We start from the raw sequence: 16,556 nt of genomic DNA, 5'->3' as shown, positions 1-16,556 counted from the left end.
TTAAACGTACATCTTTATTTTTGTCCTTATTACCAACTTTACTATGTCTAAATAATATTAAAAATCCTTAAATAAAAATCTTACTTTAATAAGTAATATTTGGCATTATTTTTCTTAACGCAAATTACGCACAACATATTTCAAGAAATACCTTGTTAAAGCATTGTTAATATAACATCCTTTATAATTAAGAATGCTGTAAGCCCCAGGCCCTAAAGGCCCTAAAAGCCCTTGGGAACCAGAGGTCCTGAAAACCGTTGACCCTTACAAATTAAACCAAACCCCCCCATTTCTCAGAACTTAAAACTTTCGCAATTTTGAATTAAAATTTGTTAACTTCTGTTCATTAAATAAAATAGAAAGGGTATCCTATTTGACTTACCTACTTGTTGAGCGAAAAGAAGAACTCAGTAAATTACGAAGGTGACATCAACTTTAAATTGGATTATTTATAAAACAACAAATTGTTAATCTTTTACACCTTCTTGAAAACAAATACTAAACATATTTAAAGTATTTTAATGTTAAAAAAAACTTTGTTTCACTTGTCTTACAACTTAAATCAGGATAAGTCAACTATCACTTACTGATATGAAACTAAACACATTTAGTTTACAAAAATTAAAATTAAGTTTTACTTACATGTGTAGCAAATGTTAAGTTATCTTATTTAATATTTTTATAATTATTTTAAAACTTTGTTTTAGAGTAACGCACAGTACAACAAACTTTTTTTTAAATCTCTTAATGATTAATTTGTTATTAATTAATCATTTGATCGAACCGAATTGTTCGCACAGTGGCTCGTCTAAAAGTTTTTTCGAACCGGAGCGAAGTGTCTCGATATCGGAGCGACCGCGCGCCAGAACTGTCGGTACATAACTGAAATCCGGTACTGAAGGAGAATTACACTGAGGCAAAGCTGAAACCGCTGTTCTACTAGAACCCTGAAACATAGAATAAAAAATACAAGAAATGGTATGCAGGCGTGTTTCATGTTCCAAAACTCTGACCATTATTTGCTCAATATTCAATTATGGAACTGTATTTCATTAAAAAAACATACAATGTGTTTTGTTGAAAATTTCACAATGTAGACGTTTTTAGCAATAGCGGACAGTGGACAATTAATACAAAGAGTGTTGAATGTATCGGGAGCATCTCCTATCCTTATCCTATATTCCTCTTTTTATCCCCTTTACCTACTAATTAGTTTTAATCATGTATTTCCATAAAACACCGGGCGTAATAAATGTTTGTTGATTACAAATTTGCTTTACAACAAACCGTTCTTGTTTGTTCCTATAGTAATGGCTATTTTCTATATAATACCCAATCTGACATTATAAAAGTTTTAAAAATACTAACATGCTGTTAGTGGTTCCACGATAACTCAACACAGTGAAAATTCAACACACCTTTACAAAGTATAATTTAAACCTAACCTACATAACCCAGTTAATATTTTTTTTTGTTTCATCACTTTCCATGACTTTATATAACTTTTTAAAGATGTGATGAATTATTATTTTGATAATATATCCAGTCACCCTCGACGCCATCTAGTCGGAAATTCAGCACTAACAAAGCCTTTCCTACAAAAATAAATGTATTTATTGTTATTAAGTTTAATTTGTAGAACTCCATTTTATATCTTTTATATATTCAATAATATTGTTATTGGGTTTATAAAAACAGTTTATTTTTAAACAAGTTCTGCTGTGTAATTATTATTACGCGTGACAGCTGTTTCGCCCTCTGAAGGCATTATCAGACTGTTTGATAATGCCTTTAGAGGGCGAAACAGCTGTCATGCGTAATAATAATTACACAGCAGAACTTGTTTAAAAATAAACTGTTTTTATAAACCCAATAACAATATTATTGAATATATAAAAAAAAAAAAAATTAAAATAAATTTGTTTGTTTACAGATGAAAAAAATATAATAAGCAGTAAATGTCGATTGAAGTTCTTGTACTTATTGAATTATTTGGCGTGAGAATAAGCCGACGGAGCTTAGTGGCCCAGAGCGCCTGACAAGGCGGTGCGGGTTCAATTCCCGTCGGCGGCATTTATTTTTACTCGGGAGATTTTTTCGATTTTTATGGATATTTCATGCGAGTAATTAATGCTTATAATAATTAACTCTGACTTGAATGTACAAAAACTATCAACGATACTTGTATAACCTGCTTATATTGTCCGTAGTCAGCGTATTATGCTATGTAATATAATTATTGTACTCCTGATCAGTTTACCTTAAACATACATATTTTTGGATGTACACATGTAAAAGCCTTCATGGTGTGAATAAATACATAAATAGTAAAGGTTCTATATCTAAGTAACTTTAGCATTTGAATTTGATTGGCTTTTTTTTTTAATATGTTTTTTTTTTTTAAGTCACACCGTTAACAGAAAATATTTTACAAAGAACATAGTAATCATTTTACATAATGTTATATGTATATACATAAGATGTACCAGCATAAAGCTAGGCTATTTTTACTTTTGATACTTACTAGTAATGCATTAAGGCGATTCCATACGTAGTAATGCAAAATCTTATGTTTTTGGTTTGAAAATTTGTTCGCCTAGAAATGTTTCAGATGCTTTAATTAAATATTGCGAGTAGAATACATCTTGGCCTTTGAAATAATCGAGTATTTTTTAGATAAGTCTTTCTATAAGCCCACAAAAAAATAATGTATAAGGCATAAGAAAACTGCTTTAAAGTTCAAAATCTCCTACTTACGAACCCATTTTCGGTTATGATTTTATTGTATAATGTGGCAAATTAAGTTATTTAAAAAATTATCGAAAAAAAATAAATATTTATGCCTGAACATCCACAAAATAAAATAAAAGGCACTTTTTGGTAATGTTTTTTTCTTGCATAAATCAAAACAGGCGGATGGTGTTAAGCGGGAATTTAAACCTTATCGCCATCTACGTAATGGTTGTTATTGATCGCGGCTCAATTTAAAATATTACACGACGTAGTGCATCGCCTTAAGGCGAAGTTTAATGCCAAATCACTATTTTGATTAATCTTTATAACGAATTGGTGTACATTATGAATACCACAAAATATGCTTTAGATAAATGGAAGGTTTTCCTATCGCTTTGCTTAAGTAGAACACAAATAAAAAAAATAAATTACTCAATAAAAAATATAAATGCAAACTACTAAAAAAAAATGTTTTTTCAATAGAAATGTATGAACGCATAAAGGAAACAACTTTTAAAAATACAGTATTATGGCTAAGATTATCTGTGACCGTTTCATTTGATTAACTTTTTTGCTTTCTTATAAAATTATTTACAAAAAAAAATAAAAACCAGTTTTTTGCTTGAAATCGAACGTTTCTAGGCTCCGTTTGTCAAGCGATTTTAATGCCTATTACCTACGATATAATGTATACCAAAAATATACACATTTTTGGCTAGTAGCTTCCTCTTAAAAATTCCCCCAAGATATCAACAGATGAATTGCCCGCTGTTTTTTTTTTACATTTTAGAGTTTTGATGTTTCTCTGAGTTGTCTATTATTTATAATTGATGCAGTGTTTTTTTATGTTGCGTGGGAAAAGTATAATGTATTTGTAATGTTGCGTGGGAGAAGTATGTTTCTCTGAGATTTTTATTATTTTTAATTGGTGCGGTTTTATTTGAACTTTGTAAATTTGTAATGTTGCGTGGGAGAAGTAAAATGTCTTTGTATTGTTGCGTGGGAGAAGTATAATGTTTTTCTAATGTTGCGTGGGAGAAGTGTAATGTATTTGTAATGTTGCGTGGGAGAAGTATAATGTTTTTCTAATGTTGCGTGGGAGAAGTGTAATGTATTTGTAATGTTGCGTGGGAGAAGTATGATGTATTTTTAATGTTGCGTGGGAAAAATATAATGTATATGGATTTCTGACTTTCTTTAAACAGAAGTTCTGTTGATTGTGGTTTAAATAGAATTGTTTTTAATATTAATTTTTGTGTATGTAAAAATCTCATTCTAAAATTTTCATTTCGGTCAAATGGGATGCCGCCTAAACTTCAATTCAATTCAATTCAATTCAATTCAATTTGTTTATTCCTTTAAAAACATTACAAAATTACATTTTATTTCGTTTTTAAGTATATTTGTAAAATGGTATTACATAATAGTTAGCGGTGTATAAACTATACCAGCATCAATAGAGCTTGCCTTTTAAAGGCAGCTTCACCGATGCTAAATATGTCGATATCCGAATTAATTCTGTTCAACAGCAAGACTGCTTAAACTTAAACTTAAACTTAAGTGTAGGAGAGATACAGCGCGTGCAAAATGGGCTAGAACGAAAAGCTACTAAGCCAATTGCGATATCGATTTTCATTCAAATCTACATGGAAGGCTTTTCTAGCATGTATCTAATCGGTGGCTGAAAAAAATGTTCTTAAACAGTCACAACATTTTAGGTTAGGTAGGTAGTATTCTTTGTTGTTTTGTTTACGATAAGCTGTTTGTTTCTGCCTTACGATTTAGTGGATTGCATGTTGTTTAATATTGTGATTTTATTACCTGCTTCACCTGCTTTACCTGCTTTCTCACGATACATTATTTTTTAAATGCACTATCAAAATATGCTTTAATTTAATACTGGGTTAAAAATTTTCGTATTGCTTGTCGTTTTATATAATGTTATATTAATGTTCTGTACCTTCTTGTCGCACATGTTTTTTTTAATACGAAGGTTATCAAAGCCATCAAAGACGTTTCTCCGCAAGGGCAGGAGGAGAGGATGGACCGCCAAACAACTCGGTCTTGGCACACACTTCTTGCCTCATTCACATTCATACATCGACTCATACATACTCTTCTATTGTTCTGACTCTTGACATGGCCCGACTCAAATATCAGATTCACTCAATCGTGCCATGTCTTCCTCAGGCGTCCCCGACTTCTGCCACCATTCGCATTCGATTCATATATTCTCCTTACACTCTTTTCTTCGCTTATTTGCTCTACACGCCCAAACCATATAAGCGTCCCTTTCTTAATCTTACTCATTACCCTTACATCAGCCACTTACTCTTTGCGAATCTGCACATTTCTCACACGATCATACATGGTTTTACCACACATACGCCTCAAGGATATCATTTCAACAGCATAAAATCTACTTTCATCCTTTATCTGCCATTTCGATGCCACACTTCCATACATCAGGGTAGGTACCAGCACTCCATTGTGGACTGAAAACTTCGCTTCTTTGAACAATTTTTTGCTAGCGCCAAATGCGTTCAGTCCTCCATTAATGGAGTTAACTGCAACTTCCTTTATTTAAAATTAGATGTAAAATATATTCCGAAGTCTTTTTCAATGTTTTATTACACTCTTCACTTAAGATTCTTGCTGTAATTACAGCAGTAATCTTAAGATTCTCAACTACATGTAGCCAGCGGGACTAAGGCATCTTCAATTGGCTTATGTTCTGAGGTTGAATTGAGTGGGAATTGAAAGTAAACATTGTAAAAAAAGCTTGAGCCTGGCTATTCGAATATTTTTATTTAACACAGAATGGTGGTATTAAAAGTCTATTAAATATCTACCAATATTTATTTTATATACATTGTTATCCAAAACCTAAAATGGTATTATATATTACCATCCTAAAAGCTCTCGCAAGAACGCCAAATTTTAAATTTTTTTTTATTTATTTGCAAAACAGTATAAACCAGTACATTTCAATATCGGTAATTAAAAATTACAAAAAAAGTGAAAATCAAATACATTTACAAGTGGGAAAAAAGAAAAAAACAATCTAATGTAGATTTACAGTGTTAAGTCTTGAATAATAATATTTTCACCTTTAAATACGTTGTAGGACATGTGGAAAATATCCACATTTCCTGCGAGGCAGTTAATAAACCTAGTGATTCTTCTGAAGGGCATCACCATTGGTAAGTGTTGGGAAGTAAGAGCTTCATAGATGCACGCACAAATGGCAGTGCATAGAGCTTACGTGGAAGTCCGCAAGATGAAGCCAGTGGCCAATAGTCGCCAGGGCCAGTGGTAAGGCTCTCAGAGAAACTTACTGTTTCAGATTCCAATTAGCCAGCTTCTAGTTAGGTCGACTATGGAGTCACCTTTATAATACGCGGAGTATTAATAAATCCCTGATTAATCTAAAAGAACCACTTATTTATTAACTCCTTCCAAGACGAGTTGGAGACCTGTTTGTACGAACACAACAGTAAGTTAGTTCTGCACTTAGGAAGAATCGCCTATGTTGGTGGTCTCGCGCAAAAGTATCCGGGACATAGAATCCTATTTTAGCCAGAATGTCTGGTATTGATACTAAACTGTTTAAAAGCTTATTCGCCATCAGGAGTAATGCAACATCCCTTCTTGAACTAAGACTTCATACACCCAACATTCCTGAGATAAATGCTGTTGGAAACAGCCATGGGTAAAAAATAAACGCTCTCATGTTGATTTATCGTAAAAACTTATTTTGTATCTTCTCGACCAATCACAAACATTCAAAATGTCTATGCTAAGAATTTTTTAACGAAACATTTTAAAAAAACAAAAAATATATAAAACACTGTTTCACAACAAAAAATGACATTGTGAAAATAACCAAAATTAAAACATCTTTTGGACAAATGAACTACAAATATCTCTCCACTGAATTATATAATTTACTTCCACCAGCAATAAAGAAAACTGATAATGCAATTGATTTAAAAAAAAAATATCAAAATGTGGCTTAAAGAAATCAAAGAGGAATTATGTATACAACATTTTGAAAAAATGTATTAGTATCTGAAAGAAATGGTATTTAAATAAAACATAGTCCGCTTCAGTACAGGAACCTCTAGTGAGGAGGACTAAGAAAAACAGTATTATTTATCTTCTATCCTTTTAATTTTTTTAATATACGGTAAAGAAATATATATACAAAATAATTAAATTTGAAAAAAAGGAATTACTTATCTCAAAAAATTTATTTTTAATTTTTATAAAATAAAAATTCAAAATAAATTTTATTTTCTCCGGGATTAGAATCCGCGAAATGTGGATTCAATTTGTGACGATGATCTTCAGCCACGTAGGTCTTCGAGGTTTTATCGTTTTAAAGTAAAACACGATACTCAAATAATATTATTTCCCAGTGTTTTAGCATCATCGTCGTGGAAAAACAATAAAAAAATTGATATAAATCTATCATTGCGATAAATTTCCTTCGCCACTGGTGTGCGTTGTCAATGTTGCGTTTTAAATAAAATATTTACTGTGATTTATGGTAAAAAGTTAGGTATTCTAGCGATAGATGGCACCAGCCATAAAGCTTACTACAGAGTCCGACAGATGTCGCTAGTGTGTAGCAATTGCCTGTGGAGTATCTTTGTCAGACTTCAAGCTAGTAGAAACAGAGAATTACCAACCCTCGGGTAGTGAACAGTTTAGCTAAATCCAGACTTATTTTATTGTAACGTAAATACACGCAATTAAGAGTAAAGAACCGTTTACTTAATCAAGAGTTTTCAAGACACACTAAATCTGCTAGTAAGCAGAGATATAACATTTATAAACACCAGTAATTAATCAAAAAAGATCAACATGTTTCAAAACCAATGGTTACTTCGTTTATATTGTTATTTACCAGCTGACTTGTACCTGGCGTTGTTGAGGTTTATCCTTAGGAGATAGACTAGACATATACCACCGCAAACTTTTCTGTAGGCCTTTTTAAAATGTACAATTCTGTTGCAAATTATTTTGATGTATCTGAAAAGGTTTAGCCAGCGTTAAGCAGTCGAAAAATTTTATGACTTGATTACAAAACGTCAATTTTTGTCTACTTTTTGCAAATATAATATTCATGTATTATATATGTAAACTTTTCAAAAAATATATCTAAATTATAGTGAAAACCTAACTTATATACTGTTTAGATTATGCTTTTATTAGGTATTGGTTATCCAATTAATGGTTCCCGCAGGGTCGGTATACAAACCCGCCTCCCAAAAAAAGCTCTCTATGTGATGTAGATTAACCAGTATCCCGCTTATACTACGAGTTTCCGGACACAGTACATAATGTAGTGCGGTGACAGAACAAATAGGTTTTTACAAAACACTTCTCTTCCACAATGTAATGGTTTCAAAGTAAATTACAACAATACCTTTGCTCGCACTGCGGTGGCGAAATACGTGCAGTCACCGCCGCTGCCACCGAGATACATATAATATGTGTATCTAATTATTATTTTAAAGCGCCATCTAGGATATATTAAGTGAAATGAGAATTCTTGTAAAATGTTGAGCAATTATTTTCAACTCAAGTATTACGAAAGCCGCAAAAAATATGTAATATGGCTCTGCTTCTCTTTTTTATGTGACACCTCTCAAGAGCGCCCCTGAATATACAGTGTAAAGGCAAGGCATCTATGGCACCACCCGGTTAGGCATCGTTGTGAGGCGAGTTAAGGTCAGAGCTATGGGAAGGGTTTTATTAATGCAGGTTTTGAAGAGGCCCGCATTAGATGAAGGCGAAAAAACAGATGCCGTTCCAACCACGAGCCGTTTTTCACTAAAACGAGTCGAAGAAGCGACCCGTTCTCATGAAGCCAACATTAACTGTGTTCGGTTGTTCAGCTGGTATACATTGAATTTCACTCCTTAGAGCAGGCTCTATTAAAATATCTGTAGAACAAACTCAGCATGCCCACATTGGTATGTTAACAATGCATTGTCAATCAGACGGACGGAATCAAGTAGATTTACCAAGTATTACAAAATTCAATTGTTGGGCGTACTTGAGATTTGTATAGGATTAGCAGCTGCTTACAAGTGGAGAATCTGTTTACCGTATACAAGACGCCCAGTTTCTTGGAAGACAGATTTACTCGGGCTTCTATAAAGCTCCGATACTTGAGCCGGTGTGATATCCTTACTACAAGCATTTCAATCTAGTCTGATTGGGGAGTGTGCCTCAAACAAAATAATATACAAAGTAAAAAAATCTAATTACCGAATAATATTTAATTACAGCCTATGATGTAATTAATTAAATATCTCTCCCTGGCAATCCAGGCTCGAAATATACTTTTTCAATACTTTTATATAAGACTTACAATTTATGGCTACAAATCAAATTTTTTTTGGAACCCGCCATCAAATTAGAACTCAAAAAAATGTTAGATTATTTTTGAACCCACTGGCAAAAAACCTCAAATTTAAAAAAAAATTGTACGTTTCGTTTCCGTTTCAAGATGGTAGTAATGGTTCAATAAATATTACTTTTTCAAATGTGAAATCGCTGTATATATTTGGACTTTTGGCATTTCTTAAATATTTATGGTATATACATACCTGTAAAAATTTTGAAAAAAGAATTGTAATTGAGAAAGTGATACTTCCCCTATTTTAAAAAAAAAAATCTATTTGATTTTAGATTTTGTTTTCATGATGAATGAATGAAATGGGATCCCGACAACTTACAGCTATTCATGTAAAAACTGTGATTCTTCCACAAACGCCACTTTGTCGAGGTTTTATTGTTGATTTCACTTCTGACCATAATGCTGAGCACGAATCCTAAATTTCAATCCATTCCATAAATAAGACTTTGTGTTGTAAAACTTGTGTTTGAACTTTTAATGCCGTTTTCTCGGGAACAATGTTGCCGAAAGGAATGAAATTTGGTATTTGCAGTCAAAAATATGGTCCGAAGTGAAATCAACTTCAAAATCTCAATAAAGTGGCTTTTGTGAAAAAATCACAGTTTTTACAGGCATTAATGTAAGTCTTGGGTTTGAACTTTGAAAGCCGTTTTCTCTGTTGCCATGAGTCCGAACGGTATGAAATTTCGGATTCGTGCTCAAAACTATGGTCCAACGAGTAATCAACATCAAAATTAAAATAAACCACTATTAATCTGAGAATGAATTCGAAATTTAATTCCGTTCGGCGACTTAGAAAACGAAAATAAGAAAGAAAATAATTTTCAAAGTTCGAACCCAAGTCTTACATTTATCAGTAGCTGCGCGAGATCGCTGGTAAAATGAAATGCAACTTCATTACGATTTTTATATTGATTCCACCTTGAACCATAAATCTGAGCACGAATCTTAAATTTCAATCCGTTCGGCCTCATAGTTCCCGATAAAACGGCTTTCAAAGTTCGAACCAAAGTCTTACTTTTATGCCCGTAAAAACTGTGATTTTTCTACAAATGCAACTTTATTGCGATTTTCATAATTATTCCACTTTAGGCCATAGTTCCCAAGAAAACGCCTCTAAAGTTTGAACCCAAGTCTTCTATTTATGCCTGTAAAAACATTATTTTTTTTACAAATGCAACTTTATCAACGATTCCCATAATTGAAACCAAAGAAGTGCTCGAAAAAATGATGATTTTTCCAAAAATGCTCCTTTTTGCAATTCTTGATATTCATTTCGCTGCAAGCCATGATTTTTACTACGATTCCAAAATTTCAGTGCGTTTGGCGCCATAGAGCCTGAAAAAACGACTCCCAAAGTTCGAACCCAAGTCGTGAATTGTGCCGGTTAAAATGATGATTTTTCAACAAATGCAACTTAATGCAGATTTTGATATTGATTTTGCTTCGGACCATGATTCTTACAATGATTCCAAAATTTCAGTCCGTTTGGCGCCATAGAGCCTAGAAAAACGAATCCCAAAATTCGAACCCAAGTCGTGAATTGTGCTAGTCAAAATGATGATTTTTCGAAAAATGCTTCCTTATACAGATTTCTATATTGATTTCGCATCAAACCATGATTTTTAGTACGATTTCGAAATTTCAGTTAGTTCGGTGCCATAGAGCCTGAAAAAACGACTTCCAAAGTTTGAACCCAAGTCTTAAATTGTGCCCGTAAAAATGATCATTTTTCCACAATTGCAAATTAATGTTAATTTTTGTATTTATTTCATGGAGCCTGAGAAAACGACTCCCAAAGTTCGAACACAAGTCGTGAATTGTGCCCGTAAAAATTATGATTTTTTCCAAAAATGCTTCCTTATGCATATTTTAATATTGATTTCACTTCAAATCACGATTTTTGGCACGCATCCGAAATTTTAATTACATAGTTCGATGCCATAGAGTCTGAGAAAACGACTCCCAAAGTTCGAACCCAAGACGTGAAAAATGTGCCAAGAAAAATTATGATTTTTTCACTAATGCTCCTTTTTACAGATCTTGATAATGATTGCGCTTCAGACAGTGATTTTATGTTCGATTCCGAAGTTTCAGTTAGTTTGGTGTCATAGAGCCTGAGAAAACGACTCCCAAAGTTCGAAAAAATGATGATTTTTCCACAAATGCAATTTTATGCAAATTTTGATAATGAATTCGCTTTAGACCATGATTTTTAGTACGATTCCGAAATTTCAGTTAGTTTGGTGCCATAGAGCCAGAGAAAACGACTCTCAAAATTCGAACACAAGTCGTGAGATGTGCTCGTAAAAATCATAATTTTTCCAGAAATGCAAATTTATGCAAATTTTTATATTAATTTCGCTTCACACCATGATAGTCACTATGTTTCCAAAATTTCAGTTAGTTCGGCGCAATAGAGCCTGAGAAAAAGACTCACAAAGTTCGAACCAAAGTCGTGAAATGAGATTGTAATACTAAATATTTTTAAAAAAATGCTTCCTTATGCAGATATTTATAATTATTTCGCTTTATACCGTGACTTTTGGTACGATTCAGAAATTTCAGTCCGTTTGCCACCATAGAGCCTGAGAAAACGACTCCCAAAGTTCGAACCCAAGTCTCTAAATGTGCCCGTAAAAATGATGATTTTTAGACAAATGCAATTTTCGATATTGATTTCGCTTCAAACCATGATTTTTGGAGGGATTCCGAAATTTCAGTTAGTTTGGTGTCATAGAGCCTGAGAAAACTACTCCCAAATTTCGAACCCATGTCTCTAAATGTGCCCGTAAAAATGATGATTTTTCAACACATGAGACTTTATGCAATTTTTGATATTGATTTTGCTTCAAACCACGATTTTTGGAAGGATTCCGAATTTTCAGTTAGTTTGGTGCCATAGAGCTTGAGAAAACGGCTCCCAAATTTTCGAACCCAAGTCTCAAAATGTGCCCGTAAAAATGATGATTTTTCAACAAATGCAACTTTATGTAATTTTTATATTGGTTTCGCTTCACATCATGATACTCACTATGAAATTATGATTAAATTAAATTATGAATACTCACTACTCAAATTCGAGACCTCGGTGTACTGATTGACGACAAACTTTCATTCAAGGCACATGTGGATAAGATTGTCAAGAAATCATTGAGCATGTTAGGATTTTATTCCGTATTGGAAAGGAATTCAACAATATCCATACACTCAAAATTTTGTATTACTCCTACGTCCGAAGTCATCTTGAGTACGCTTCTGCCATATGGAATCCTTTTTATAACATTCACACAAAACGCATTGAAGCTGTTCAAAGAAAGTTTGTACATCACTTGAACTTCAGGAGACAATTACGTTATTACGATATGTAAAGCTCTATCAAGCACTACGGACTTAAAACATTAAAAAGCAGGAGAGACACTGCGGACATGATTTACTTACACAAAGTGTTGAGTGGTCATATTGACTGTCCAGCCCTTTTGTCATCAATCAATATTAGAGTCCCAAGTAAGAAAACTAGAGACAAATCATTGTTTCATATCGGAATTGCTTCAACGAGTCTCAGGCAAAATTCTTTCTTACTAAGAACTTGCAATCATTATAATAAAACTTATTTTGATGCTGATATCCTGTCGTGTACCTTTGGAGCTTTTGAAAAAATTGTTAACAGAGTATTGTAATAATTAACCCTTTTCTAAATTTAATACATTACATTCATCATTTATTCATTATCACTCTTACATATTATTTGTATTTAATATCAAATGTACGTGTGTGTATGTATGTATGTATGCATGTATGTATGCGTATGTATGTATGCAACTATGTATATGTATGTGTGTACGTATGTATTTATATGTGTATATGCATGTGTATGTATATAAATGTATGTATGTGTTTATACGTGTATATATATATATATACATTTTCTCTTATTATTTCCTTGTTTTTAACATTTCTTTGTTTTTAACCTTTCTTTGTTTTCTTTGTTTGTTTATTGCTTTTTAACCTTCTTTATCTTTATTGCATGATGTGAACATTGGGTATTGGGTTGTAACCTAATTCTTTTACTTATTTTTTTTCTCTCTCTATGCATGTTATGTTATAAACCTGTTAATTTTCCTAATAAAATAAAATAAAAATTCCAAAATTTCAGTTCGTTCGGCGCATTAGAGCCTGAGTAAACGACTCCCAAAGTTCGAACCCAAGTCGTGAAATGTGGCCGTAAAAATTATGATTTTTCAACAAATGCTTTCTTATGCAGATATTTATAAATATTTCGCTTTCTACCGTGACTTTTGGTACGATTCAGAAATTTCAGTCTGTTTGGCACCATAGAGCCGGAGAAAACGACTCCCAAATTTTCGAAGCCAAGTCTCTAAATGTGCCCGTAAAAATGATGATTTTGTGAACAAATGTAACTTCATGCAATTTTTTATATTAATTTCGCAACAAACCATGATTTTTGGAAGGATTCCGAAATTTCAGTTAGTTTGGTGCCATAGAGCTTGAGAAAACGACTACCAAATTTTCGAACGCATGTCTCTAAATGTGCCCGTAAAAATGATGATTTTTCCAAAAATTCTTCTTTATGCAGATTTTTATATTGATTTCTCTTCAAACAATGATTTCGGGAACGATTCCGAAATGTCAGATAGTTCGGTGCCATAGAACCAGAGAAAACGACTCTCAAAATTCGATCCCAAGTCTCGAAATGTGCCCGTAAAAATGATGATTTTTCAACAAATGCAACTTAATGTAATTTTTTATATTGATTTTGCTTCACACCATGATACTCACTATGATTCCAAAATTTCAGTTAGTTCGGCGCCATAGAGCCTGAGTAAACTACTCCGAAAGTTCGAACCCAAGTCGTGAAATATGCTGGTAAAAATGATGATTTTTAGACAAATGCTTCTTTAGGCAGATTTTTAAATTCATTTCGCTTCAAATAAAGGTTTTGGGAACGATTCCGAAATTTCAGATAGTTCGGTGCCATAGAGCCAGAGAAAACGACTCCCAAAGTTTGAACCCATGTCTCTTAATGTGCTCGCAAAAATGATGATTTTTAGACAAATGCAACCTTATGCAAATTTTGATATTGATTACTTTTCAAACCATGATTTTTGGTAGGATTCCGAAATTTCAGTCCGTTTGGCACCATAGAGCAGGAGAAAACGACTCCCAAAGTTCGAACCCAAGTCTCTAAATGTTTCCGTAAAAATAATGATGTTTCAACAAATGCAATTATATGTAAATTTTGATATTGATGACGCTTCAAACCATGATTTTTGGTAGGATTCTAAAATTTCAGTTAGTTTGGTGCCATAGAGCCTGAGAAAACGACTCTCCAATTTCGAACCCAAGTCTCTAAATTTGCCCGTAAAAAATGATGATTTTTCAACAAATGAGACTAAATGCAATTTTTTATATTGATTTCGCTTCAAAAAATGATTTCGGGAACGATTCCGAAATTTCAGATAGTTCGGTGCCATAGAACCAGTGAAAACGACTCACAAAATTCGATCCCAAGTCTCGAAATGTGCCCGTAAAAATGATGATTTTTCAACAAATGCAACTCTATGTATTTTTTAATATCGATATCGCAATAAAATTGCATTTGTAGTACAATCAAAGTTTTTACCTTCATTTAATTTTGGAAGAAGCTTTTTCAGGAACTGTGTTGCTGAACGGAATGAAATTTAGGATTCGGCTCGGAATTATGGCTGAAGTTGAAACAAAATCAAAACCGTAATAAAGTTACATTGGTAGAAAAGTCTGAATCAAAGACGGAATTAAATTTAGGGTTCGGGCTCGGAATAATGGTCTAAAGTGGAATAAATATCAAAAACGTAATAAAGTTGCACATGTGAAAAAATAAACTTAATAGGGGCATGAATTAAAGACGTGGGTTCGAACTCCGTTGAAAGCCGTTTTCTCGGGAAGTATTTGGCCAAACAGAAATAAATTTGAGATTGTATGTAGAGAACGGAAATAAATTTAGGGTTCGGGCTCGGAATAATTGCCAGAAGTGGAATCAATATCCAAATCGTAATACAGTTGCATTTGTAGAAAAATCACAATAATAAGACTTGGGTTCAAACTTTGAAAGCCGTTTTCTCGAAAACAATGTTGCCGAATGGTATTTGGGCTCGGAATTATGGCCTTAATTGGAATCAATATCGAAATACCGACTAAGTTGAATTTGTGAAAAAATTACATTTTTTACGGGCATAAATTTAAGACTTGCGCTCGAACTTTAAAGGCCGTTTCTCGCGAACCACGTGACCGAACGAAATGAAATCAAGGATGCGGTCTCGGAATTATGGTCCAAAATGAAATCAATATAAAAATCGTAAAAAAGTTGCATTTTTAGAAAAATCACAGAATTTACGGGTATAAAAGTAAGACTTGGGTTTGAACTTTGAAAACCGTTTTCTCGAAAATTATGCGGCCGAACCGAATGAAACTTAGGATTCTTAGACTGAAGTGGATTCAATATAAAAATCTTAATATAGTCTTATTTCTAGAAAAATCACAGTTTTACGTGCAATTCAGCAATTTTATTTAGGAAATCTTAAAATAATAATAACATTATTTACATATTATTTTTAAACAATAATTATTAGAAATATGATATGTTAAATAATATTTAAAGAAATAAAATAACTAACCATCACGCCGTTTCTCCGCAGGGGTAGGCAGAGAGGAAGGACCGCCAAACAACTCGGTCTTGGCACACACTTCTTGCCTCATTCACATTCATACATCGTCTCATACATACTCTCATATTATTTTGCCTCTTTACATGGCCTGACTCGAGTATCTGATTCACTTGATCGTGCCGTGTCTTCTTTGGGCGTCCCCGATTTCTGTTACCATTCGCATTTGCGTCATATATTCTCCTTACACTCCTTTCTTCGCTTATTCGCCCTAGATGCCCAAATCATCTAAGTGTCCCTTTTTTAATCTTACTCATTACGCTTTCATCAGCCTTATAAAATTAAATTGTTTTATGATGATTGCGCGGTTTCCCTAAGTTCGTTGTTATACGAGTATCTTATAAGAAACCATTTCTGAATGGAAAAATACTAATTACTTGAAAACTTAATTAATACAGCTCAAATAATGTACATAATACAACATGCTTTATGCTCGTACTAATCTCTATTTACTAGAAGTATTGCGAGTCTCCGTAGAAGTTTAAGGTTAATATTTATCTCGTTCATAAGGTTTGCCATTGCGATTGCCAAGGCGTAACAGATGTCCTACTTATAAACGAATTTTCCGAAAATAATTTAAATTATCACCGTAGAGCACTGAAGATATACACCGAGACAAGTGTGCAGTGGGTGTAATAAGTTTTTTAATTGCTTCCTGTGAAATAAAT

Source organism: Hesperophylax consimilis, chromosome 28 (genome assembly GCF_061612785.1).
Source record: "Hesperophylax consimilis isolate HC1 chromosome 28, BYU_Hcon_1.0, whole genome shotgun sequence".
Lineage (NCBI taxonomy): Eukaryota > Metazoa > Arthropoda > Insecta > Trichoptera > Limnephilidae > Hesperophylax > Hesperophylax consimilis.
The sequence above is the reverse complement of the archived record's forward strand: the minus strand, read 5'-3'. Positions refer to the sequence as shown.